Genomic DNA, 25,447 nt, shown 5'->3' with positions numbered 1-25,447 from the left:
GCTCCATGTGCCTATCCAAAAGTCTCTTAAAAGATCCTGTAGTGTTCTTGCACAGGTGTAAAAACTCTGAACTAAAGACCAAGTATAAACCGGAGTCAATGAGGCACGATCCCAGTAAGATTAACCGTTTACTGTTCACTCTTCCACATTAACATATGGTGAAAACTGTTGATAGAACAATACAAAATATATACAGTATTTGTTTCCTTCTTGGCATAGCATTTACATCATAAATACTTGTAAAAGTAAAACTACAAACTATATTACATTCAAGTACAACATACAGTCAGAATCTACCTACGCCATCGACTGGCTTTAAATGCACTTCAACACAAACTATCCGCAACTCTTTAAATAACAAAGAACATAAACTTTATCAGCCGTCATTACTTTTAACAGAATCAGCATTAAAATTTTTACTTCAACATATCGATTATCTTATGAATTTACGGCGTTGCTTCTATGATGTTTCTAGTGCATCGAAAGAAAACTTTTCTCGCGCTGATCCTGCACACACAAGCCCCCGCCTTCCCATTTCTCCAAACCGGTATTTTCCCACAAGACACGGCGAAACCGGGTATGATGTCATCGCATGCCGCGATATATCACAGATGAGTTTACCTTCAACAACCTTATCTTTAACTAGAAAACGATTACAAATGAATTACTAAAGCGAAAATATAATAAACTAAATTAATGCCTTAAGGGCAACACAGACCCTATCGTATCCGCCTCCACCAAAGTTGCTGGCGGCCCATTCCACGCACTCACCACTCTCTGATGAAGAAACTTACCCCTGCCATCTCCTCTGTATCTACTCTCCAGCACCTTAAACCTGTGTCCTCTTGTGGCAACCATTTCAGCCACACGATCAATGCCTCTCGTCATCTTATACACCTCTCTCAGGTCACCTCTCATCCCCCTTCACTCCAAGGAGAAAAGGCTGAGTTCACTCAACCTTTTCTCATAAGGCATGCTCCCCAATCCAGGCAACATCCTTGTAAATCTCCTCCGCACCCTTTCTATGGCTTCCACATCCTTCTTGTGGTGAGGTGACCAGAACTGAGCACAGTACTCCAAGTGGGGTCTGACCAGGGTCCTATATAGCTGCAACATTACCTCTTGGCTCTTAAACTCAATCCCATGATTAATGAAGCCCAATGCACCATATGCCTTCTTAACCACAGAGTCAACCTGCGCAGCTGCTTTGAGCGTCCTATGGACTCGGACCCCAAGATCCCTCTGATCCTCCATACTGCCAAGAGTCTTACCAAACGATGCCTCTTCACTAGTGAGAGAGAGAGAGCCTAATTGAGATGTTGAAGTGTTGGGATGGACAGAAAATTTTGATGGACTCTCGATCATAGTCTCTGGGGGCTTTGCTATTGCTTGGGTGGTGGGGAGGGGGTTGCTGCTTTCGGTGGAGCAAGTGGGGTGAGGGGGAGGGTTGATGCTTTGTTGCTGCTTGTGCTTGTGATTGTAATGTTTTTCCGTCATTCATTCTTTGGGCTTTGTTTCTGTCTGTTTCGTGGATGTCTGTGAAGAGTACAAATTTTAGGTGGTGTACTCATACTTCCTCTGAGATTATCTTGAACCAATGAACCGTTCCTCTTTGGCTTTGTAAAGTTGATGCTAGTACGCCTGTCCATGACTGAATCTCTATGAAAATCAATCCAGTGGCGTTTATATTGTGCTAAGGTGTGAGATGTGTGATGTTGCTTATGATTAAGGTGTTGGTCTAGTGATCTGAAGGTCGCTAGTTCGAGCCTCAGCTGAGGCAGCATGTTGTGTCCTTGAGCAAGGCACTTAACCACACGTTGCTCTGCCACGACACTGGTGCCAAGCTGTATTGGCCTTTGCCCTTTCCTTGGACAACATCGGTGGCGTGGAGGGGGGAGACTTGCAGCATGGGCAACTGCTGGTCTTCCATACAACCCTGCCCAGGGCGCAGACAACATCGAAATCGATGGACAGCTGAAGAAGAAGAACTCAAGTGTGATGAAACATAGAGTATCCAACAAAGTCTTCTCAGCCGAAAGGTCAGCATTGAGAACCAGGGAATCGCATTGAAGATCAGATGTGCCTGGGTGCAGTGGATCAAGTTTCACTCCATGGTTAGTTTAGTTGACAGCGTAAAGAGAAACCGTCTGGCACTGGGGCAGAGGTGAGTCACGACTGCTTCAGGCTGCCAACTCCCTTTGACTGCTCAAGCCTCCACAGTTTAACGATTCACTTCTGAGACACTGCTGTGCCTGACATGTGGGAAGAAAATAATGAGGAGAATTAAAAATAAACTTTTATTTGTTTTTTTATGAGCACGCTGGTTTCATTCATTATAAAATTATTGACCATGGATAAAATGTAGTTTGACTGATAATCAGGTAACAATTTTTTTTAAATAAAAATTCTCACTGACAGTGGAAGACCATAAGATATAGGAGCATGAGGCCATTTGGCCCATCAAGTCTGCTCCAACATTTCATCATGGCTGATCCTATTTTCCTCTCAGCCCTGATCTCCTGCCTTCTCCCCATAACCCTTCTTGTCTTAACCAATCAAGAATCTATCAACCTCTGCCTTAAATACACATAAAAACTTGGCCTCCATAGCTGCCAATGGCAATGAATTCCACAGATTCACTACTCTCTGGCTAAAGAAATTTCCCCTCATCTCTGCTGTAAAAGGGTATTCTGAGGCTGTGTTCTATGGTCCTGGATTTTGCCATCAAAGGAAACATCTCCACATCCATTCTATCAAGGTCTTTTACCATTCAGTGGTTTCAATTAGGGCACTCCTCAGCTGGAGTCAATAAGAATGAACATGAAGTTATGAATGGTTAGTGGTTGTAGGCATAATTATGGGCAAGAGATGTTCTGATTTAACTTCCAAGAACATGTATAAGAAAAGTTGTCATTCCCTTTACCCGCCAATTCTTTTTCCTTCTTGGGCCCTTAGTTCCCGGTGGAGCATAGACCATCGATGTTCTCCAGTCTTCATGGTCCAGTGTCGATGGTATGGTTGGAATTCATCAATGTTTCTGCAATCCGTTGTATCCACTGCACAGGGGATTGGCCTATGCAGCTTCTCCAGAGCCCTGTGGGCCGTCCTGACCCAATTCCACCTCTCGTGTCGAGAACGTAGGGTTGGACTTTGAGAGGCATATGCGTCAATGGCCGGTGGTACAACCTCGGCTATCAGGAAGTAGCACAATGGAGTCAGACCATAACGGAAATTACAAACAGAAGACATTTATAACGTTACAGTTAAGTTAAGGGGAAAAAGGGGGGATGTGTGGTGTTGTAGTGTTGGCTGCAGAACTGGAGAGAGAGACAGTGGGAGTGGGTCTGGCCTTGTTTTTAAGCAGTCCCCAGCAGGTGCCAGCAATGAAAGGGTGTTTGTTTGCATTGGAACTGCACCACAGGTTAAAGAGGAAACACAGACCAGGAACAGTACAGGGCATAACACTAATGCAAATGCACCAAGCAGAATGGTCTTCAATTCTTGCTTTGGTCAAAGCAATGACCAGCAGTGGCTTATTATATCCCTCTTCACTCTCTATGACCATTCCTTATGTATTTTCTGCTAGCTCATTTCCATTCTATTGCTCAGTTACTCCTTTCAGCCAACCCTTATTTACAGCCGAGAGACAGCCAAGAGATTAATTGTCAAGTTCATAGTATCGATACCTCATAAATTCTGCAGTTTCCCATGAATGGCATGAGATCAAGGAGAACAGGGTCATGCTACCATCAGGGAGGAGGTACAGAAGCCTGAGGGCACACACTCAACGATTCCGGAGCATTTCTGCCCCTCTGCCACCCTTTTTCTGATTGGACAGTGAACTACCTCACTACTTTTTTTCATTTCTATTTTTGCACTATTTATCTAATTTAACTATCTTACATACCTACTGTAACTCACTCTGTTTCTATTATCATGAATTGCATTGTACTGCTGCCGCAAAAACAACAAATTTCACGACATATGCTGTTGATATTAAACCTAATTCTGATTCAGACTCTGATGGCAGCAGTGTAAATTCACTATGTATTTTTAACCATACATAATTTATGATGAAGAAATGTCATCTTGACTTGCATGTGACAGGTGTTTTCTGAGTCTGAAGTACTGAGCTTACAGCTGCCCTCTGGTACTGTGCATTGACATTTTAAATGCGATTCTGGGGAAATGTGGCATTGCTGCCTTTTGTTTTGGATGCATCGCTCCATAGAAGTCTGGGTCGCAAGTTCAAGTTGATGCACGAGTCTTGTCACGCAACACAGAAGAGGGCGAGGGAACTTGGCCAGCGTTCCTTCCTCAAATGGCACTGCCAAAGCAAGCATTGCCCTGTCTGGGTGTAGACAAACTCTGCACCCTTCAAGGAGGGCTGCCACAGGAAAGCAGCATTCTTTACCAAGGAGCCCCATCCAGACCTCTGCACCAGGTTCAGGAACAGTTCATACTCTTGAACCATCAGGCTCCGGAACCAGCGTGGATAACTTCACTCACCTCAGCTCTGAACTGATTCCACAACCTAGACTCACTTTCTAGGACTCCACAGCGCAAGATCTCAGAATTATTTACATATTTACTTAATTTGTATTTGCACAGATTGTCCTCTTTAGCACGTCGGTTGTTTGTTAGTCTTTGTTTATGTGCCGTTTTTCATTTATTCAATCATATTTCTCTGTTCTGCTGTGAACGCCTGCAAGAAAATAAATGGCATAGTAACCTATACGTACTTTGACAATAAATTTACTTAGAACTTCGAAATTAGTTACTATATTTTGCAAGTGTTAATAACATAATTCTCAATCCTATCTGGGCCCAACTTGTATGCAATTAGCTTTCAAAGTCTGAAGAAACGCTCCATCTTTGGAAACTCAGCTGAGACTCGAAAAGCAAGCTTTAAAATCCAAAAAGGCAAGAGGGAGTTACTTTGTGGCTCTCAGAGGCTGGCGTCTGGACAGGGGAAGGGAGGGGGGAGGGGGGTTTCTGGCAGCATCCACCTTGAGGGAGATAGTTCCGGGTCTGCACGCTGACCGAAAGAAATGTTTGCCTTACAGTGCTTTGAAAAAGTATTCAGTCCCCACAACTATTCTCCCATTTTACTGTCTTATTTTCTGAATTTAAAATATATTCAAGTGGGATTTTTTGACCTAACCTCCAAAATGTTGTGCATCATGTCAAATCAAAAGAAAATTTCCTAAACCTGTCATCAATTTACTAAAAACTTAAAAAACCAAAATTGTGAGGCTGAAAGGGTATTCACCCCCTTTGTAATTAATATGCTAACTGTCATACTGTACATGACCTTACCAACTCACCCAGCTTCTTGATGTAGAAAATTGGAGGATCACCTGAATAAATACCCCCTCTCTCTGTAAGGTCCAACAGTATGGTAGATTTTCAACAGACCAAACCAAAATGAAGACAAAACAGCATTCAAGACATGTCAGACTAGTGGGGTACTGCAAGGCTCAGTGCTGGGACCCCAGTTGTTTACAATATATATTAATGATTTAGACGAGGGAATTAAATGCAGCATCTCCAAGTTTGCGGATGACACAAAGCTGGGAGGCGGTGTTAGCTGTGAGGAGGATGCTAAGAGGATGCAGGGTGACTTGGATAGGTTAGGTGAATGGGCAAATTCATGGGAGATGCAATTTAATGTGGATAAATGTGAGGTTATCCACTTTGGTTGCAAGAACAGGAAAACAGATTATTATCTGAACGGTGGCCGATTAGGAAAAGGGGAGGTGCAACGAGACCTGAGTGTCATTGTACACCAGTCATTGAAAGTGGGCATGCAGGTACAGCAGGCAGTGAAAAAGGCAAATGGTATGATGGCATTCATAGCAAGAGGATTCGAGTACAGGAGCAGGGAGTTTCTACTGCAGTTGTACAAGGCCTTGGTGAGACCACAGCTGGAGTATTGTGTGCAGTTTTGGTCCCCTAATCTGAGGAAAGACATTCTTGCCATAGAGGGAGTACAAAGAAGGTTCACCAGATTGATTCCTGGGATGGCAGGACTTTCATATGAAGGAAGACTGGATCGACTAGGCTTATACTCACTAGAATTTAGAAGATTGAGGGGGGATCTTATTGAAACGTATAAAATTCTAAAGGGATTGGACAGGCTAGATGCAGGAAGCTCGTTTCCGATGTTGGGGAAGTCCAGAACGAGGGGTCACAGCTTAAGGATAAAGGGGAAGCCTTTTGGGACGGAGATGAGGAAAAGCTTCTTCACACAGAGAGTGGTGAATCTGTGGAATTCTCTGCCACAGGAAACAGTTGAGGCCGGTTCATTGGCTATATTTAAGAGGAAGTTAGATATGGCCCTTGTGGCTAAAGGGATCAGGGGGTATGGAGAGAAAGCAGGTACAGGGTTCTGAGTTGGATGATCAGCCATGATCATACTGAATGGCGGTGCAGGCTCAAAGGGCCGAATGGCCTACTCCTGCACCTATTTTCTATGTTTCTATGTCAGGGAAATGATAGCAGGGAAGCACAAATCTGGGGAAGGGTACAAGATCATCTCAAAGGCACTGAACGTACCTTGGACCTCAGTGCAGTCCATTGTGAAACAATGGAAAAAAATATGAAACCATAGCTCCACTGCTTAGGTCAGGCCACTCCTCTAAACTCAGCCACTGAGAGGCTACGGTGAGGCCAACAGTCATTATGACTGAGCTGCAGAAGTCAGTGGCTGCAACTAGAGCTGAAGTCTCCAAGGGCTTGTTCAAAAGGGGTATTCATGGAGGAGTGGGAAGCCCTGGCTAAAAGAAATAGCATATCATTGCCTATGAAGACTTTGTAAAGAATCACTTTGAAGTTACTGCTGTTGTTGTGTGAATGAAATTACCAGAGAGAATTACTGGTAGATACAAAGCAGCTTCTTTATTTGACAAAACAGGGATCAGCAGGCATCATATGGAGATTTTTTCGGTGGAAAGGTCTGCTGGCCCAACGTGGCATTCGATATTTTATGTGCCAAACATCAAAGGACAACTCCATATTTACAATGTGTGGACAATGCTTTCTTTGAAACGACATACAACCTTCACGCCTCCTGATTCACATCCATACCACAGACACCCAAATGAATTTTAATCAGCATTGTCTGGACGGGAATTCACGGCTTTTAGGAACACATTGTTCAGAGCTGCAGAATACATTTTCAGGTGTGAAGACTGGTAGCCAAAGTTAATTGCTAACATATATGTCCTAAACCCAAAAATCACTCTGACATTGCAAAGATGTTGAAAGAGGTCTTCTGGTTGCATAAGACTGAAGTGGAAGTTTTTGGCCTTTAACATTAAGCAGTACGTGTGGCATAAATCCAATACTGGGCTTCAGCCAGGTAACACCATCCCTACTGTAAAGTATATCGGAGGTAGCATCATGCTATGGGGATGCTTTTTTGGCAGCGGGAACTGGAAATCTGGTCAGAATTGATGGGAAGATGGATGCTGCTAAATACAGAGAGATCCTGGATTAAAACCTGCCGGCCTCTGCCAGAAAGCTTAAACTGAGGAGGAAGTTTGTCTTTCGACGGGACAATGACCTGAAGCACACTGCCAGTGCAACCACGGAGTGGCTTCAAGTGAAGAAAATCGATGTCCTTGAGTGACCCAGTCATAATCCTGATCTCAACCCGATCAAGTGTCTCTGGCAAGGCCTCAAGCCCATCACCACTACCCAACTAACTTGGCACAGCTTGAGCAGTTTTGTCAGGAGGAATGGGAAAACCTTGCTTCATCATGTTGCTCATAGAGACTTATCCAAAAAGACTTCTGACTGAAATAGTTGCAAGAGATGGTTCAACTAACTGCTGAGCAAAGGTGGATGAATTCTTTTGAACTGCTGACATTTCAGTTTTTGAATTTTTCGTTTATTTTTCATGCTCTACAATTTTTGGGGGATCTACTGTAAAAAAATAGTATGTAACTCACAGATGAAAATTCTCAGTTAAATTGATCAAAATCCCTGGTTGTAATGCTGCTCATTTATGCGAACAAAGGGTTGGGGGATGAATACTTTTACTAGTCACTGTATGTCTGTGAGACAGCAAGGCATGAGGATAACCTGTAATGTAGGAGACCCATCGAGCTTGGCTGTGAGTTGACAATACTTGGAAAGTAATCGCCTGTGAAAAGCCCTGGGAACACCCAAAAGACGTGGGAGGCTGCTTATAAGTCAAAGTTATTTCTTAGCTTATTATACGTTGTTGCAATGGCAAAATGTGATTCCATTTTGCCGCTGACTTTTGGTTTTTGGATACCTTTTATTCTGCAGACCTTTGTGCAACAGTGTGAAATCGTTGACCAGAACAGTGTGCAGCTCTAGGCCGCAGTAGAATTGAAAGAATTCATTTGGGCGGTGCATCCTTCAAAATATGTTCAAGCATTTTGACGTGGATGCTGAGAAATTGCTCGAATGGATCCGAGATCGATTCCACTTATCTGGCAGAATTGCCAAGGCATAGAAGTAGACTGGGAGTAGCTAGATGGGTTTCCGGGAAAGCGGTGACACAATCAGATGCAGCTGCCTCTTTGGGTCCAACCAAAGGTGTAATAGCTCTTCCCTTTGTCTTTTTCACAGTGCTCCTGTATTTGTTAGTTGCCACTTATCTGGACAACCCACAGAGATTCAGGAACAGCTTCTTCCCCTCTGCCACCCAATTCCTAAATGGACATTGAACTCATGAACACAATCTCACTTTTTTAATAATTATTATTTCTATATATTTGCATGATTTTTAATCTACATATACTGTAATTGATTTACTTATTTATTTTTCCTCCTATATTATGTATTGCATTGAACTTCTGCTGCTAAGTTAACAAAAGTTCATGATAGGGTCTTTTAGGAGACTCCTGGACAGGTCCATGGAGCTCAGAAAAATAGAGGGCTATGGGTAAGCCTAGTAATTTCTAAGGTAAGGACACATTTGGCACAGCTTTGTGGGCTGAAGGTCTGTATCGTGATGTAGGTTTTCTATGTTTCTGTGACACATGCTGGTGATAATAAACCAGATTCTGAGTTGTTAAGACCTTGTTCTTTCTGTTTAATCTTGTCAAGTTTATTATGACTGGTACAGGTTTTCAGTGTACGGTGATTATTTAAAGTGGTGTGTGTGTGTGTGTGTGTGTGTGTGTGTGTGTGTGTGTGTGTGTGTGTGTGTGTGTGTGTGTGTGTGTGTGTGTGTGTGTGTGTGTGTGTGTGTGTGTGTGTGTGTGTGTGACACGCTGAAGGTCAGGTGGAGTTCCGATGGATGAATTCTTGTTTCTGCTTCAATATGGGAATTTATCATTCCTCCGCAGTTGGGCTCAGTCTTTTTTCAGCCCACATCATGATGATTAAGACCTGCAGGTCTAACCCCCTGCTGATTTATTCGATAGCGGTGGAGCTAGACTCATTGCCCGCTGTACTGCAGCCTGCTTCGCCCCCCCCAGGGAAGAAGGCTTCAGAGGCAGTGGGCAGAGCACGGTCCAGCGATGATTGCTTTGGACGTTTCTGTTGTAATCTCAGGAACCTGTTGGGCATTGGCAAAGTAGAATACAGCGAGGATGATTCACTGGCTCATTGGCGAGACCAATGGTCTCGTTGTCTTGGTAGTTGCGTGGGCAAGTGCCTCATTCCTTGGGTTTGCCTGTATTCCGTACTGAGTTGAGGGTGAACCTCCTGTTGGTGCTGCCCTCCAGTGTTCGCTCAGTAGAAGACAAGCTGGAAAGCGTCTGCATCTGCACCTGAGCGAGATGAGAACTGCTTTGGCCATGTTCTTGTGGTAACATGGCTCCTTCCATGCATCATCAGTCTACAGGCCATGACACTCAGGGACTTGGGGTATATATTATTTGTAACTTTATGTTTCTCTGCTATTATAATTAGATGTGCCTTGTGCTGTGTGTGACTGCAGGTAACGTGTTTTGCACCTTGACCCCAGAGGGTTTCATTTGGCTACATTCACGTGCATGGTTGAATGACAACTAAACAAGTTTGCGTTAAAAAATTGGCTTCCATTGGGTTTGTTTTACACCCAAAAGCCAATTTCATGTATGCAAAATATAATTTGCTTTGAGAACCAGAATAGGACTGAAGGGCCGAATGGCTATCATCACTGTGATTAAGAAATATGAATATCATAGTTGCTAGCTATGGCTAACAGTTAAAACACCAGATTGCCCATAAGATAAATATACTTAAACAGGCTTGCTCGGGTATCTTGCTAATAAAAGACTTTCCTCTTAAGAAAATGCCTAACCATGGCCAAGATGATCTCCTGTCTAAAGTTCTCCTGGTGGTCCGAACTCACCTGGTCATATCCCTTGAAGAAAGGTGACACTGACAGGGCATGGAGCGAGAGTGTGTGGAAGTAGGCGAGCAACATCCAAATATATCTGCAGAGAGTGGGTATAAAAAGAAAGCTGGTAGTTAAATCTGAGGCTTTTCTCAGGTGGTTGACAAGGGCTGGAAGGTGTTGGTTACTAACGACAGACCAATTACCTCAGTGAGATAGAAAACGGAATTGGGTGAGTAAAGAAAACAGAAACCCAAAAGGAACACCTGATTTATGGGTCTGAGGATCAGAGCTGAATTGTAGAATGGATTGAAGTGTCACTTGTGCACTGTATTTGCGATTGGTTTATTAAGTAAGCTGCTGGAACCAATACGGTTGAATTGGACTTGAGAATCTCGGTGCACAGTTACTTACGCTCAGCGGCCACTGTATTCGGTACCTCCTGTATCTAATAAACTGCCGACTGAGTGGTCTTCTGCTGCTGTAGGCCGTCCACGTCGAGGTTCAGTGACGCCCTTCTGCTCACCACTGTCGTAACGCGTTTCGGTTACTGTTGCCTTCCAGTCACTACGCTCTGTCCGCCAGAGAAAGCAGGATCTCCCAGTGGCCACACATTTTAATTCCACGTCCCATTTCCATTCTGATATGTCAATCCATGGCCTCTTCTACTGTCAAGATGAAGCCACACTCAGGTTGGAGGAACAACACCTTATATTCCGTCTGGGTAGCCTCCAACCTGATGGCATGAACATTGATTTCTCTAACTTCTGTTAATGTCTCTCCTCCCCTTCTTACCCCATCCCTTATTTATTTATCTATCTATCTATTTATTTATTTATTACTCCCCCCTTCTTCTTCTTTTCCCTCTCTCTTTTGGCTCTCTGTGTCCCTCTCAAAATCACTCTTTGCCTACTCTCCATCTCCCTCTGGTGCTCCCCTCCCCCTGTCTTTCTCCCTAGGCCTCCTGTCCCCTGATCCTTTCCCTTCTCCAGTTCTGTATCCCTTTTGCCAATCACCTTTCCAGCTCTTAGCATCATCCCTCCCCCCCGTCTTCTATCATTTCAGATCTCCCACTTTCAAATCTCTTACTATCTCTTCTTTCAGTTAGTCCTGACGAAGGGTCTCGACCCGAAACGTTGACTGTGGCTTCTTCCTATAGATGCTGCCTGGCCTGCTGTGTTCCACCAGTATTTTGTGTGTGTTGCTCACTGGGTGTTCTTTTTTTTTTTGTTTTTCACACCATTCCCCGTAAACTCTAGAGACAGTTGTGTGTGAAAATCCCAGGAGATCCCAGCAGTTTCTCAAAGCACCCCTTCTGGCACCAAGAATCACTCCCGGTCACTGGGATCATATTTCTTCCCCATTCTGGGGTTTGGCCTGAACAACAACTGAGCCTCCTGACTGTGTCGGCATGCTTGTATGCATTGAGTTGCTGCCACATGATTGGCTGATGAGACATTTGCATTAACGAGCAGCTTTACAGGTGTAGCAAATAAAGTGACCGCTGGGTGTATCTTCCATTCCATAATAGAGCAAGAATCCAACTCGTAAGAGTAGAGAAGTACATAGCTAATGTGCAAATTCTGTAAAGTATTTGAATTTCTGTTAGCCATTGGGGAGATCATCTGAGTTATTTTTATTTGAGTGCTAAGACGTGGGCAGAGCTCATGTGTTTGATTGTACCTTTGGGGGTCTTTTGGGATCCTGTTGAAGATAACCTATGATGTCCTTACCTTGACTTAGAGTCACAGAGTCTCAGAGAAGTACGGCACAGACCCGTTTAAACCGCCGACTCCCACTGGCCTCCATACCCCTCCCACCCATGTACCTACCCAAACTTCTCTTGAACATTGAAATTGAGCTTGTGGGGGAGGAACAACACACACAAAATGCTGGTGGAACACAGCAGGCTAGGCAGCATCTATAGGAAGAAGCCACAGTCAACGTTTCGGGTCGAGACCCTTCGTCAGGACTAACTGAAAGGAAAGATAGTAAGAGATTTGAAAGTAGTGTGAGGGTTTCGCATTTCCCCCTCCCCCCACTACTTTCAAATCTCTTACTATCTTTCCTTTCGGTTAGTCCTGACGAAGGGTCTCGGCCCAAAACATCGACATTGCTTCTTCCTATAGATGCTGCCTGACCTGCTGCGTTCCACCAGCATTTTGTGTGTGTTGTTTGAATTTCCAGCATCTGCAGATTTCCTCGTGTTGTGGGGGAGGAGGAGTGTCAATGATTTGCTGCTGCTGGTGCATGGGAGGGGGGAAATGGGGGGGGGTCTTTGAGGCTCTAACGTTTTTACTGTCAATCATACTTTGGGGCACTCTTCTGTTTTCATGGATGTCTGTGAAGAACAAGAATTTCAGGATGTATATTGTATATATTCTCTGATATTAAATGGAACTATTGAAACTATTGCATGCACCACTTGTGCTGACAATTCCACACTCTCACGACCCCGGACTGAATAAGTTTCCCTTAATGTTCCTCCTAAACATTTCACCTTTCACCTTTAACCCATGACCTGGAGTTGTAGTCCCACCCAACCCCAGTGGTAAAAGCCTGCTTGGATTTACCCTATCTGTACCCCTCATAATTGTGCCTATCTCTATCAAATCTCCTCTCAGTCTTCTACTTTCCAAGGAATAAGGTCCTAACCTATTCAATCTTCCCATATAACTCAGGTCCTCCGGAACTGGCTACATGGTTGTAAATTTCCTCTGTACTCTTTCAACCTTATTTTCACCTTTCCTGTAGGTAGGTGACCAAAAACTGCACACCAGTAGGCCTCACCACTGTCCGATATAACTTCAACATGACATTCCATCTCCTGCACTCAATACTTTGATTTATGAAGACCAGCAACAATTATACCTGCAGATTAGTCACGGGGTGTCGGTGTCAATGAGCATTGGTTACCGTGCTCAGCAGGATTTGGTTGTACAACCAAGACCCTGGGTTCCTCCCTGTGGCCATGACCTAACTGCATTGGCCGATCAAGCCGCTGGGGAAATTCTGTTGTCACCCTCAAATGGCACGGAGAAGCTTCAGTTTTTGGAGCTGAGGGAGGCATGCTTAACGCCCACTGGATCCAGGGAAAGGGCCCTCAAGCCACTGGATCTGGGGGTGGATGCACAAGGGCCACTGGATCCAGGGGAGGGATGCTTAAGAAGCGCTGTATAAAGAGGAAGGAATGTTTGGAGGTCACCAGATCCAGTGAAAAAAGTACTTCAGGGCTGCCAGATCCAAGGGAGATGAAACGGTTTACAGTACTGCTGTATTTTCTCACAGACAGAGTGTGGGGGATGCATGGAACATCCTGCTTGAGGAGGCAGATACATTAGGGACATTTACGACGCTGTTAGATAGGCTAGTGGATGATAGAACAATGGTGGGCTATGTAGGAGGGAAAGGTTAGATTGAGCGCTGGTCAGTTGAAACATCAGCAGAACATCGTAGGTCGAAGACCCTGTACTTTGCTGCAGTTTTTGATGTTCTATAGTACCGTATGGAAGTCTTAGGCACATATATATGTAGCTAGGGTGCCTAAGACCTTTGCACAGTACTGCAGTAACTTTATGTATTACAGTGTACTGCTGCAAAAAAAGCAAAGTTCATGACATATGGGAGTGATGATAAACCTGATTCTGATATGGGACTCTATCGTGGACTGAGAGTGGGAAGGGGGGCAGGGAGACGGAATCATGGTTGGGAAAAGGGGAAGGGAGAGGGAAGCACCAGAGACACATTCTGAAATGATCAATAAACCAATTGTTTGGAATCAGATGACCTTGCCTGGTGTCTCAGGGCCGGGTGTATCTACACCAGTGCCACCCCCTCCCTTGGCACTCCTGCTCTGCCACCTGACCCACACCCCTCCCGCGGCACTCCACCCTCGCCATTCCCAACGTCCTGTGCTCCTTCCAGATTGACAAACTTGCTTTCCACACAATGTTAACAAAAGTCTGCAGAAGTCTTATATATTCATATATATATATTTATATGTGTGCCTGAGACTGTTGCATAGCACTGCGTGTACCAAAATGCAATGGAAGAAATTAGTTTTGCTTTGTGTCCTTACAGATCAGTTTATCACATCAGTTCCTCGGGGTAGTGTAGATGAGAAATAAAAACAGATTGCAGACTAAAGTGTTCCAACTACAGAGTGAAGAGTGAGCAGACAATAGGTGCAAGACCATGACAAGGTAGATAATGAAGGTCAAGAGTCCATCTCATTGTACAAGGGGACCGTACTGGAGGGCCACCACACCCAATTAAAACCGGGGAGACTTTCAAGGGTCACAGGATCTGGGGATAGAGCTGTGAGAGGTTGCTGGATTAGGGAGAGGGGCTGTCAAGATCCACTGGGTGCCTGAGCAGGGATAGATAATTTCAATCACCACTACTCTGATCTAATTTAATGACCTACAGACTCACTTTCCTGGACTCTTTAAAAATCATCCCATGTTACTTCACTCCTGATGAAGGGTTTCGGCCCGAAACGTCGTCACTACCTCCTCCCATAGATGCTGTCTGGCCTGCTGAGTTCTGCCAGCATTTTGCGTTTTTATTTTTTCTTTAAAAATCATATTTATTAATTTGCAGAGATTTTCAGGGCACACCAGGGCCACTGCATGGGATGCAAAAGTACACTTAATATCAGAGAAATCTTTACAATATACATCCTGAAATTCTTTTTCTTCGCAAGCAGCCACGAAAACAGAGGAGTGCCCCAAAGAATGAATGACAGTTAAATGTTAGAACCCCAAAGCCCCCCCCCACAGCTCCCCCTCCCATGCATAAGCAGCAGTAAAGCAACGATCCCCTTTCCCTCACTAGCAAAAAACCATCGGTGACCCCCACCGGGCACTCAAGCGTGCAGCAAAGACACAGACTTGCAGTTACCCCAAAGACTACTCGTTCACCCGGTATTCAACATACCACAGGCTCTCTCTCTCTAATAAGGGAAAAAGAGGTGTCCCTGTTTCACAGCGTGAGGGGAGACATAACAAACAACTCGCTGATTGACGATGTTAAAAGTCCATTGCGTCGCTTTTTCCGAGCTCTGCATTGCATTGTTTGGAAACACCAATTCCTAGGAAGAGAAAAGGCTACTGAAAGCAGTGGATCCAGACCAGTCCATCACTGGCAAAACCCACCCCACCATTAAGTGCACCTTGTTGGAGAACTGCCAGAAGAGAGCAGCCGCCGTTATCAAAGGCCCCCACCATCCAGACCTTACTTCCTTCCTGCTACCGCCATTGAACTGAGGGTACAGAAGCCTTAAGTCTCAGACCACCAGGTTCGAAGAGAGTTATTAACCTTCAACCATCAGACACCTGAGCAGGCGTAGATAATTTCAATCACCACTATTCTGAACTAATTCCATGATCTACAGACTCACTTCCTCGGACTCTTTAAAACCGATTTTTTGTTTTATTCACACAGTTTGTCTTCATTTACACATTGCCTGTCAGTCAGTCTTTTACTATGTATATTTCTTCTGTAAATTCTGTTTCCCTCCCCCCCCCCCCCCCCCCCCCGTGAATGCTTGCAAGAAACTGAACCTCCAGGTATTATATGGTAATAGATACGTACTTTAAACTCTGCATTCCCATGGATTTGCAGATCAGGATGGAACTACAGCAAAATTCGGTTGTGCTAGAAAGCAGGGGTGTCAAACTCATTTTAGGTCACGGGCCGGATTGAGCAAAATGCAGCTTCATGCGGGCCGGATCAGTCGGACGCGTGCGAACGCAGCTTTCGTTGCCTCCGTTTTTTCAGCCTGCTCTCACGTGTCTCAGTCTCTGCTATAACTACAAAGTGTTTCACTTTACAAATTCCGTTTCTTATGAAGAAGACTGCCGAGCAAGACTGCCAAATAAACACTAAAAACCCTGAAAACCTGGTACCTGAATAAACTCAGCATTAGCCATATCATACGCCATAGGCGCTTCGATTACTGGGGCCAGCTTTAATAGTAATTAGATATTATCTCGCGGGCCAAAGATAATTCCACCGCGGGCCAGATTTGGCCCGCGGGCCTTGAGTTTGACATATATGTGCTAGAGGCTCCTTGGGTCCTGGTGAGGGACCTACACCTCCCTTCAGGTGCTGCACCGCTGTGGTAGGTGTGAGTGAAAGACAAGGCCGGAGGTGGGTTTTGGATCAGGGGCTAGCCATACTGTTGTGGGGGGGAATAAGCTGGGAATCGGGTTAAGCCTGGGGTCAGTGCGCGGTTCTGGTTAGTGTCAGGGTGTTGGTTGGGTGGGTCAGTAGTGGGCCAACGTCATTAGGTGGTCTGGAAAGAGAAGGTAAACCGTGGAACCTCCCTGAGTGGAGTTTCGGGTTGCGACCTGCAGTGGAAGCATGACAGTTTTGAAACGCGACTCTTCAGCAGACGCGCTTCAGGGAAATGTGACAGTTTACAAGCCAAAACGTAGTCCTTTCCACCAAGGGGACCATTCTGTCAAGAGCCTGATAAGCAGAACGTGCACAAGTGCCTTTAAAGCTCTCCAAAACCTCTACTTTCTCGGGAGGTCAAAGAAAGTCAGCACGTTTAGATTCGGATTCTTACTACTTTTATCAATGCACCATAGAAAGCAACCCATCCACACGCATAACGGCTCGTACAGCAGCTCTCCTGCGCGTGACCACAAGAAACTGCAGAGGCCTGTGGACGTGGCTCAGCACATCACAGAAACCAGTCTCCCCTCCGTGGACTCTGTCTACACTTCCCACTGTCTCCACAAGGCAGCCAGTGTCATCGAGGACTCACTTACAAGGAATATTCTCTCTTCTCCTGTCTTCTGGCAGGCAGAAGATACAAAATTCTGAGAACACACGCCGCCAGGTTGAAGGACAGCTTCTAGCGCTATAAGACGATAAACTAGTTCCCTAGTGTGGTAAACCATGTCTGGACACGCCCCTCTGCTGACTGCTCCTGTGGATCCTCCCACAGACCCCTGAATAAAGGCAATTGTGTCACTGCTCCTCCCACTGTCCAGGGCAGACATACGGCGTGGATGTGGTCCATTTTCCTGCTAATAAAAGCCTTTCAGTATTTACTCTACTTCCAGTCTTTTGGAGTTATTGATAGTGCATCACCTAGTACGATAAGTTGGACTCTTGACCTCACAATCTACCTCATTACGATCTGCTCTCTACTTTCTCAGTTGCTGTTATGATTTATTCTACATCGTTACTGCTTTACATTGGTCTACCTCAATGTAATGTGTAATCTTGTGATCTGTATGAACAGTGTACAAGAAAAGTTTCTCACCATACTTCAGTATACACTCAGAGAACGGTGCCAAAAGCAAAAGGAAACATCCAGTGAGCGGCAGTTCTGTGGGAGAAAATGACTCGTTAATGAGAGAGGTCAGAGGAGAATGGCCAGACTGGTTCAAGCTGATAGGAAGGAGACAGTAACTCAAATAGCTACTTGATAAAACAATGGTGTGCAGAAGAGCATCTCTGAGCACATACCATGAAGTGGATGGGCTACAGCAGAAGAAGACCATGAACGTACATTCAGTGGCCATTTTGTTAGGTAGACGAGGCATCCAATAAAGTGGCCACTGAGTTTGTGTGACAATAATGAACCGATCCCAATTGCAATTGCTATTCCAAGAAAAGATCTCGGATTGAGACCTCAGCTTTCTCTGGTGGGAGGGCGAACAGCCAAAGGTTGTGGTCCAGGTGGGTACCAATGACATGGGTGATGAGTTCAGGGAGTTAGATGCTCAGTTAAAGAGCAGGACCTGTTGTGATCACAGGATTGCTACCCATGTCACGTGCTAGTGAGGCCAGAACATAGAACATAGCACATAGAAATCTACAACACATTATAGGCCCTTCGGCCCACAATGTGTGCTGGCAATTTAACCCATTCTAGAAACTGCCTAGAATTTCTCAACTGCATAGCCCTCTATTTTTCTAATCTCCATGTACCTATCTAAGAGTCTCTTAGAAGACTCTATTGTATCCAGCTCCACCACTGTTGCTGGCAGTGCATTCCACGCACCCACCACTCTCTGTGTGGAAAAACCTACCTCTGACATCCCCTCTGTACCTACTTCCAGTCACTTTAAAACTGTGCCCCCTTGTGTTAGCCATTTCAGCCCTGGGAAAAAGCCTTTGGCTATCCACACGATCAATGCCTCTCATCATCTTATACACGTCCATCAGGTCACCTCCGTCACTTCAAGGAGGAAAGGCCAAATTCACTCAACCTTTTCTCATAAGCATGCTCTCCAATCCAGGCAACATCCTTGTTAATCTCCTCTACACTCTCTCTGTAGTATCCACATCCTTCTTGCAGTGAGGTGACCAGACTTGAACACAGTACTCCAAGAGGGGTCTGAACAGTGTCTTATATAGCTGTGACATTACTTCAATTGTTGAGCTCCTGAACTCCTGAACTCAATCCCATGGTTGATGAAGGTCCATCACACCATACATCTTCTTAACAACACTGTCCACCTGTCCAGCAGCTTGGAGTGTCCTATGGAACTAGGAAGATTACACAGTTTAACACTTGGCTAAGGAGTTGGAGGGAAGACGTAAGATTTTTGGATCATTGGGCTCTCTTCCAGGGAAGGTGGGACCTGTACAGAAGGGACGGTTTGCACCTGAACTGGACGGGGACTAGTATCCCAGCAGGTAGGTTTGCCAATGCTGCACGGTGGGATTTAAACTGGAGTTCCTGGGGGATGGGAACTAGAGTGCCAGAACAGTTAGTGGAGAGGTCGTGGAGACAGCTGTTGGTAAGAACTCAGATGAAGATAGGAATCAAAACGTAAAGCGTGGTGCGAATGGTAACCAGAGCTGTATATATTTCAATGCAAGAAGTATCGTGGAAAGGCGGATGAGCTCAGGGTATGGATCAGCATTATGACTGTGCAGCCGTTACTGATACTTGGTTGCAGAAGGTGCAGGACTGGCAGCTCAATATTCTGGGATTCTGTTGTTTTAAACATGACGGAGCGGAAGGATTAAGGGAAGAGAAGTGGCATCACTAGTCAGGGAAAATGTCATGGTAGTGCTCCATCAGGACAGACTTGAGAACTTGTCAAGTGAGGCGTTATGGATGGAACTGGGAAGTAAGAAAGGTATGATCATGTTAATAGGCCTATATTACAGGCCACCCAACGGTCCTAGGGATTCAGAGGAACAAATTTATAGAGAGATTGCAGAATGTTGCAAGAAACATAAGGCTGTTAGACTGTAGTAGGTGATTTTTAACTTTCTACATATTGATTGGGACTCACATACTGTAAAAGGACCAAATGAGATAGAGTTTGACAAATGTGTTCAGGAAAGTTTCCTTCATCAGTCTGTAAAAGTTCCAATGAGAGGGTACGTGATACTGTATCTGTTGTGAGGGAATGAGACAGGGCAGGTGACAGAAATTTGTGTAGGGGAACACTTTACACCTAGTGAACACAATGCCATTAGTTTCAAAATAAAGATAGGTTTAGTCTTTCTAAATTGGAGAAGGCTAATTTTGATGGTATCAGAAATGATCTGGCAGGTGTAGATTGGGACAAGCTGTTTTCTAGCAAAAATGTACTTGGTAAGTGGGAGGCCTTCACAAGCGAAATTTTTGAGAGTACAAAGCTTGTATGTGCCTGTCAGAATAAATGGTGAAGATAACAAGTGTAGGGAATCTTGGTTTTAAAGAGATATTAAGGTCCTGGTTAAGAGAAAAAATGGAGGTGCATAGCAGGTATAGGCAGGTAGGAACAAGTAAGGTGCTGGTGGAGTACAAGAAATGCAAGAGAACGCTTAAAAAAGAAATCAGCAGGGCTAAAAGAAGGCATGAGGTTGCTCCAGCAGGCAAGGTGAAGGAGAATCCAATAGGATTCAACAGGTATGTTAAGAGCAAACGGATTACCAGAGACAAAATTGGTTCTCTGGAAGACCAGAATGGTAATTTACATGTGGAGCCAAAACTGATGGGGGAAATCTTAACTAATTTTTTTGCATCTGTATTTGGAGCTGATTGTAGGCAAAGTCACATCAACATCATGGACCCTGTACAGATTACAGAGCAGGAGGTGCTTGCTATTCAGAGGCAAATTAGGGTGGATAAATCCCCAGGGCCTGACAAGGTGTTCCTTCATACGCTGCAGGAGGCAAGTCAGAAATTGCTGGGGCCCTAGCAGAGATATTTTAAATATCCTTAGTGACAGGAGAGGTATCAGAGAATTGGAGGATAGCCAATGATGTTCAGCTTTTTACGAAAGGCTCTAGACATAAACCAGGAAATTAAAGGCCAGTGAGTTTGATATCAGTTGTGGGAAAGTTATTGGAAGGTATTCTAAGGGACCGGATATCTAAGTATTTGGATAGACATGATTAAGGATATTCAGTATGGCTTCATAAATGGTAGCTCATGTCTAACCAATCTTATTGAGTTTTTTGAGGAAGTTACCTGGAAAGTGGATGAAGGCAAGATAGTGGATGTTGTCTACATGGACTTTAGTAAGGCATTTGACAAGGTCCCGCATGGGAGGTCGGTCAGAAAGGTTCGGTTGCTTGGCATTCAAGATGAGGTTGTAAATTGGATTAGACATTGGTTTTGCGGGTAGACCAACAAATGGTAGCCTCTCTGATTGGAGGCCTGTGTCTATTGGAGTGCCACAGGGATTGGGGCTGGTTCTGTTGCTGTTTGTCATCTATGTCAATGATCTGGATGATATTGTGGTTAACTGGATCAGCAAATTTGTGGATGACACCAAGACTGGGGGTGTAGTGGACAGCGAGGAAGATTATCAGGGCTTGCAGAGGGAATCTGCATCAGCTGGGAAAGTAGGCTGAAAAATGGCGGATGGAATTTAATGTTGACAAGTGTGAGGTGTTGCAGTTCAGTAGGACCAACCAAGACGGGTCTCACACAGAGAACGGTAGGGCACCGAGGAGCGTGGTAGAAAGGGAGTCGAAATACAGGTTCATTGAAAGTAACATCACATGTAGATAGGGTCATAAAGAAAGCTTTTGGCACACTGGCCTTCATAAATCAGTGTATTGAGTACAGGAGATGGGATGTTGACGTTGTATAAGATGTTGGTGAGGCCTTTCTTTGGTGTATTGTGTGCAGTTTTGGTCAGATGTCATGGGTTAAGGGTGAAAGGTGAAAAGTTTCAGGGGGACATGTGGGGGAAACTTCTTCAGTCACATGATCATATGAGAGTGTGGAATGAGCTGCCAGCATAAATGGTGCAAGTGAGCTCGATTTCAACATTTAGGAGAAGTTTGGACAGGTGCATGGATGGTAGGGGTATGGAGGACTACAGTCCCGATGCAGGTCAATGGGAGTAGGCACTTGAAATGGATTTGGCATGGACTAGATGGGCCAAAGGGCCTGTTCCTGTGCTGTACATTTTTATGATTCTATCAGAATGGCCTGAGCCTGAGGCATTGTTTATTTCCCTCAACAGATGCTGCCTGATTTGCTGAGTTCCTCCTGCAGTATATGCGCGCGTCATTAAAATCCCATCTGACTGATTTTCAGGTCTTCTTCCCGGAGAACATTCATTAATTTTTCCTTCATTTTTTTTTTTGAAAGAAGCTACATGAATTAAAAGTGTTGTGGCATCAGGATCAATGATGCAGCCTACACAGAACTTAATCTGAATTAAAACCTGCCTCGTTACCACAGTGAAATCAATGGACTAGTTCAGAGTTTAGCTTCTATTTTTGCCAAGACGTTTTCTCTAATTTACTGTCGAGTGAGTTACTGCCGGTTACGCCGCTGGCATCTAGGACAGCAGTGAATGTCCTCCATCTTTGTCCTTGGCTGTTTTTACTATTGTGCCGCAGGTGTGGTTCGGGGTCCTCATTTCTGCCTCTTCGGCACTGCGCCAAGTTGCCTTTGGTCTCCCGCGTTTCCTCCGCCCTTCAGGGGTCTAATGAAGTGCTGTCTTGATGATGGAGTTGGCCTCTCTTGTTCAATACATCTCCAACGTGAGGGTGAGTCCTGCCAATACATGCAGAGTTTGTTTCTGGTGGATTTAGGCCGTGCAGTTCATCCCAGCCTTGGCTTCCAGTCACTGTCTTCTCTCCTTCGACCTTGAATCATAGTCACGGTTCATGCTAACACGCGTGACTTGTTACGTGAACCTGGTGCCAACTTCAACAGTAGATCTTCCTGCACAACGTCTTCAGTATCGTGCAAAAGTCTTACACACACACACTCACTCACACTCACGCTCACACACACTCACACACACACACACTCACTCACACTCACACACACACACACTCACACACACACACACACACACACTCACACACACACACACACACACACACACACACACACACACTCACACACACACACACACACTCACACACACACACACACTCTATCTCTCTCTCTCACTCTCACTCTCACTCACTCGCTCACTCCCCCCCCCCCCCCCCCCCCAAGGTGCCAAAAACCTTTGCTCAATACTGTATTTGTCAACGTGGAGTTGAGAGTGAGTTTGTAAATCTGGCGGGAGCAGAGGATGCTGGGGGTGATGATGGTGGAGCGCCACGGGAGCGGTGTCAGACAGGTGGCAGAGAAGGAGTGCTGGGGGCGGGTGCTGCAGACATACCCAGCCCTGACACACCAGGCAAGGTCATTTGCTTCCAAACGGCTGGCTTATTGGTCATTTCAGGATGTCTCTCTGGCGCTCCCTTCTCCCTTCCCCTTTCCCCAAACATGATTCCCCTCTCCCTGCCCCATTCCCACTCTCAGTCCATAATAGAGAGCCATATCAGAATCACTCACAAATGTCATGGAAGTCTGGGGTTTTTTCTGTGGCAGCCGTACAGTGCAGTACATAAAATTACTACGGCACTGTGCAAAAGGCTTAGGCACCCCAGCTATATATGGGCCTAACACTTCTGCACAGGACTGTATTTCCCTGCCTAAATGCCCCCAAACAGGGCTCTCATATGCTTCATAGGTGAGCCCTTGAAGTCCAAACCTACCTTGTTGTGATCACTCCACGTTATTTTTCTGCCGGTACTTCACTTCCTCTGTAAATGTTCCACGACTTTCGCCATTTGCTTTCCTCTTTACGTCCTCGATGTAATTATGCAGAGAATGATCTGTCTGGATTGCACTCAAGGTATCTCAGCGACAATAATAATAATAATCAATAAATTAACGTTATATCTGCTTCCATTACCTGCCCTGGCTGTGCATTCCAGGTTGTCCATCATTGTCTGTGTGTTAAAGAAAAAGTTGCCATCCCTGTATCTATCTAAGCCTCTCTTTTAAGTGCTACAGCTGACCTCACATCCACCATTTCCGCTGGGAGCAAGCTCAGCGCTCACACCTCCCGCTGAGCGAAGGAGTTCCCCTTCAGGTTTGCCATAAATCAGCCGTGATAGAATGGGCAAACTCGATGGGCCAAATAGCCTAATTCTGCTGCTGTGTCTTACGGTCTTATAAATCTGCTGAATAATTTCCCTCTCTCGCCTTGGAGCTACGCCTGCTAGTATTTGAAATTTCAAATGTCGTGAGCTCCACGGCCTCTGTAGCTTGCTGTAGAACATTGACTTCTAGGGTTCCTGTACTGACTAATCATTATCTTAAATAGAGCCATCAAACCCTTGTGCTTTCAGTTTAAGCTGGTCAAGTTAATCGTGACTGACGTTTCCCACATCCTATGGTTATTTAAAGAGGACTCTCGTTCAGTGCCTCAGCGGGTCAAGGTGTTGGAGAGAATTAATTGTCTCATGATGTGGCTCCTTGGTTCCTATGTCTAAGCTCTTGTTTCCGTCTCCTGCTGGGAATCCTGCCATTCCTCTGTTCCCGCGTTGAGTCGTGAGCCTGCTGTCTCCAGCTCCTGGGTTGAGTTAATGCCAGAGACCTCTGTGACAGAGAAGCCTGCTGTTCCTCTGCACCTGGTTCCACTCCACCGATAACACACCATGACTCTATCTCCTCTCTCCATGCCTTTCATAATTTCATGCATTTTATGATACAATACTTGGGTGAAAGGGCACGAGCTTCACCTCTCTTCAATGCTCAGGTCCACTCAAGCATACTCACTCACGCCCAACATCTTTTGCCTCCTGGTAACCTCTCTGTATGGTCTTCCATCTTCTGCCAAACCTAATGGAGATTGCAATATGAGATTTGGGGGGGGGGGTCACAATGCAATTGTCCCCATCGTTCCATATATCTACGTTGATGGGGGTGGCAGAGCTATCGAGTTTTGGAGGCGGAAACAGTTGAGATCAAGTCAATATATTTTATTTTGGAAGAAAAAAACAGAAACTTTCAATGAAAATCATAATAAAGAATTTTATCTGTACATCTGAAATGGCGACGGCTCCAGTCAGCCTGTTAATTAACACTTCTATATTGGCAACTGTCCTCGGAGAGAAAGACAGAAAACTTCATCTGAGTGGATAATTGAAAGTTCCATTACATTTTAAATTCAGCCTTTTTGTTCTTGGTCCCTCCGAAGCAAAGCCAAAATAGGCTTCAGTCTGTTATTATGCCTAATATTTCCCCCCACTAGAAATGTACATCTTGGGGGAGCCTCCCGGGAACCTCACTCCTTGATAGTTCGGAATGTAGTCTCACTGATAATAACCAGTGCCCTCTGTATCTTTTAATTTTGTGCATGAATTGTCCATGTAAATTTTTGATTTGTACCAATCAAGAAATTAACTTTTTTTTAATAATGATAAAGTTGAGCTGTGTGAATATTTCTCGCTTGATAAATTCATCGGCCGTTGACAGAGATAGGGGAAGGAATATTCGGCAGATGTTCTGTTCGCTCGGGGTTTGCTTTAACACGGTGTGCAGTGCTGGTGGAAAGGACTTGGGGGAGTGGGAACAGAGGGCAGTCGCACTCTGTTGGTCTCGACTGAGACTAGTTAAGTTCAGCTCTGTGGAATGTCACCGCACAGAAAGAAAATGTCTGTTCGTTCACAGAACGTGGGAGTTACTGACAAGAGGTTAGTTAAGAGTCAAACATGTTGCCGTGGGCCATGACAAGTAAGGGCCCCACAAGCTAACTGCTTTTCTTTAAAAAAACAAAAATATTGTGGATTCATGGTTAGTGTTTTCTTTATAGCTCAGGCTTGATTAAGTGATCAAATCTGAATTTTCAACCTGCTGTTTTAGACCGTAAG

The 25,447-nt window shown here is 44.9% G+C and overlaps 1 protein-coding gene across 4 annotated transcripts in view; it reads left to right on the top strand.

Annotated features, from left to right (window-relative positions):
* The window catches only part of nkain1 (sodium/potassium transporting ATPase interacting 1), an 851,669-nt gene that overhangs the window by 272,896 nt on the left and 553,326 nt on the right, over positions 1-25,447 (top strand). The window lies entirely within an intron of this gene.

This window comes from Hemitrygon akajei, chromosome 24 (assembly GCF_048418815.1).
Source record: "Hemitrygon akajei chromosome 24, sHemAka1.3, whole genome shotgun sequence".
Classification (NCBI taxonomy): domain Eukaryota; kingdom Metazoa; phylum Chordata; class Chondrichthyes; order Myliobatiformes; family Dasyatidae; genus Hemitrygon; species Hemitrygon akajei.
The sequence above is the reverse complement of the archived record's forward strand: the minus strand, read 5'-3'. Positions and strand labels throughout refer to the sequence as shown.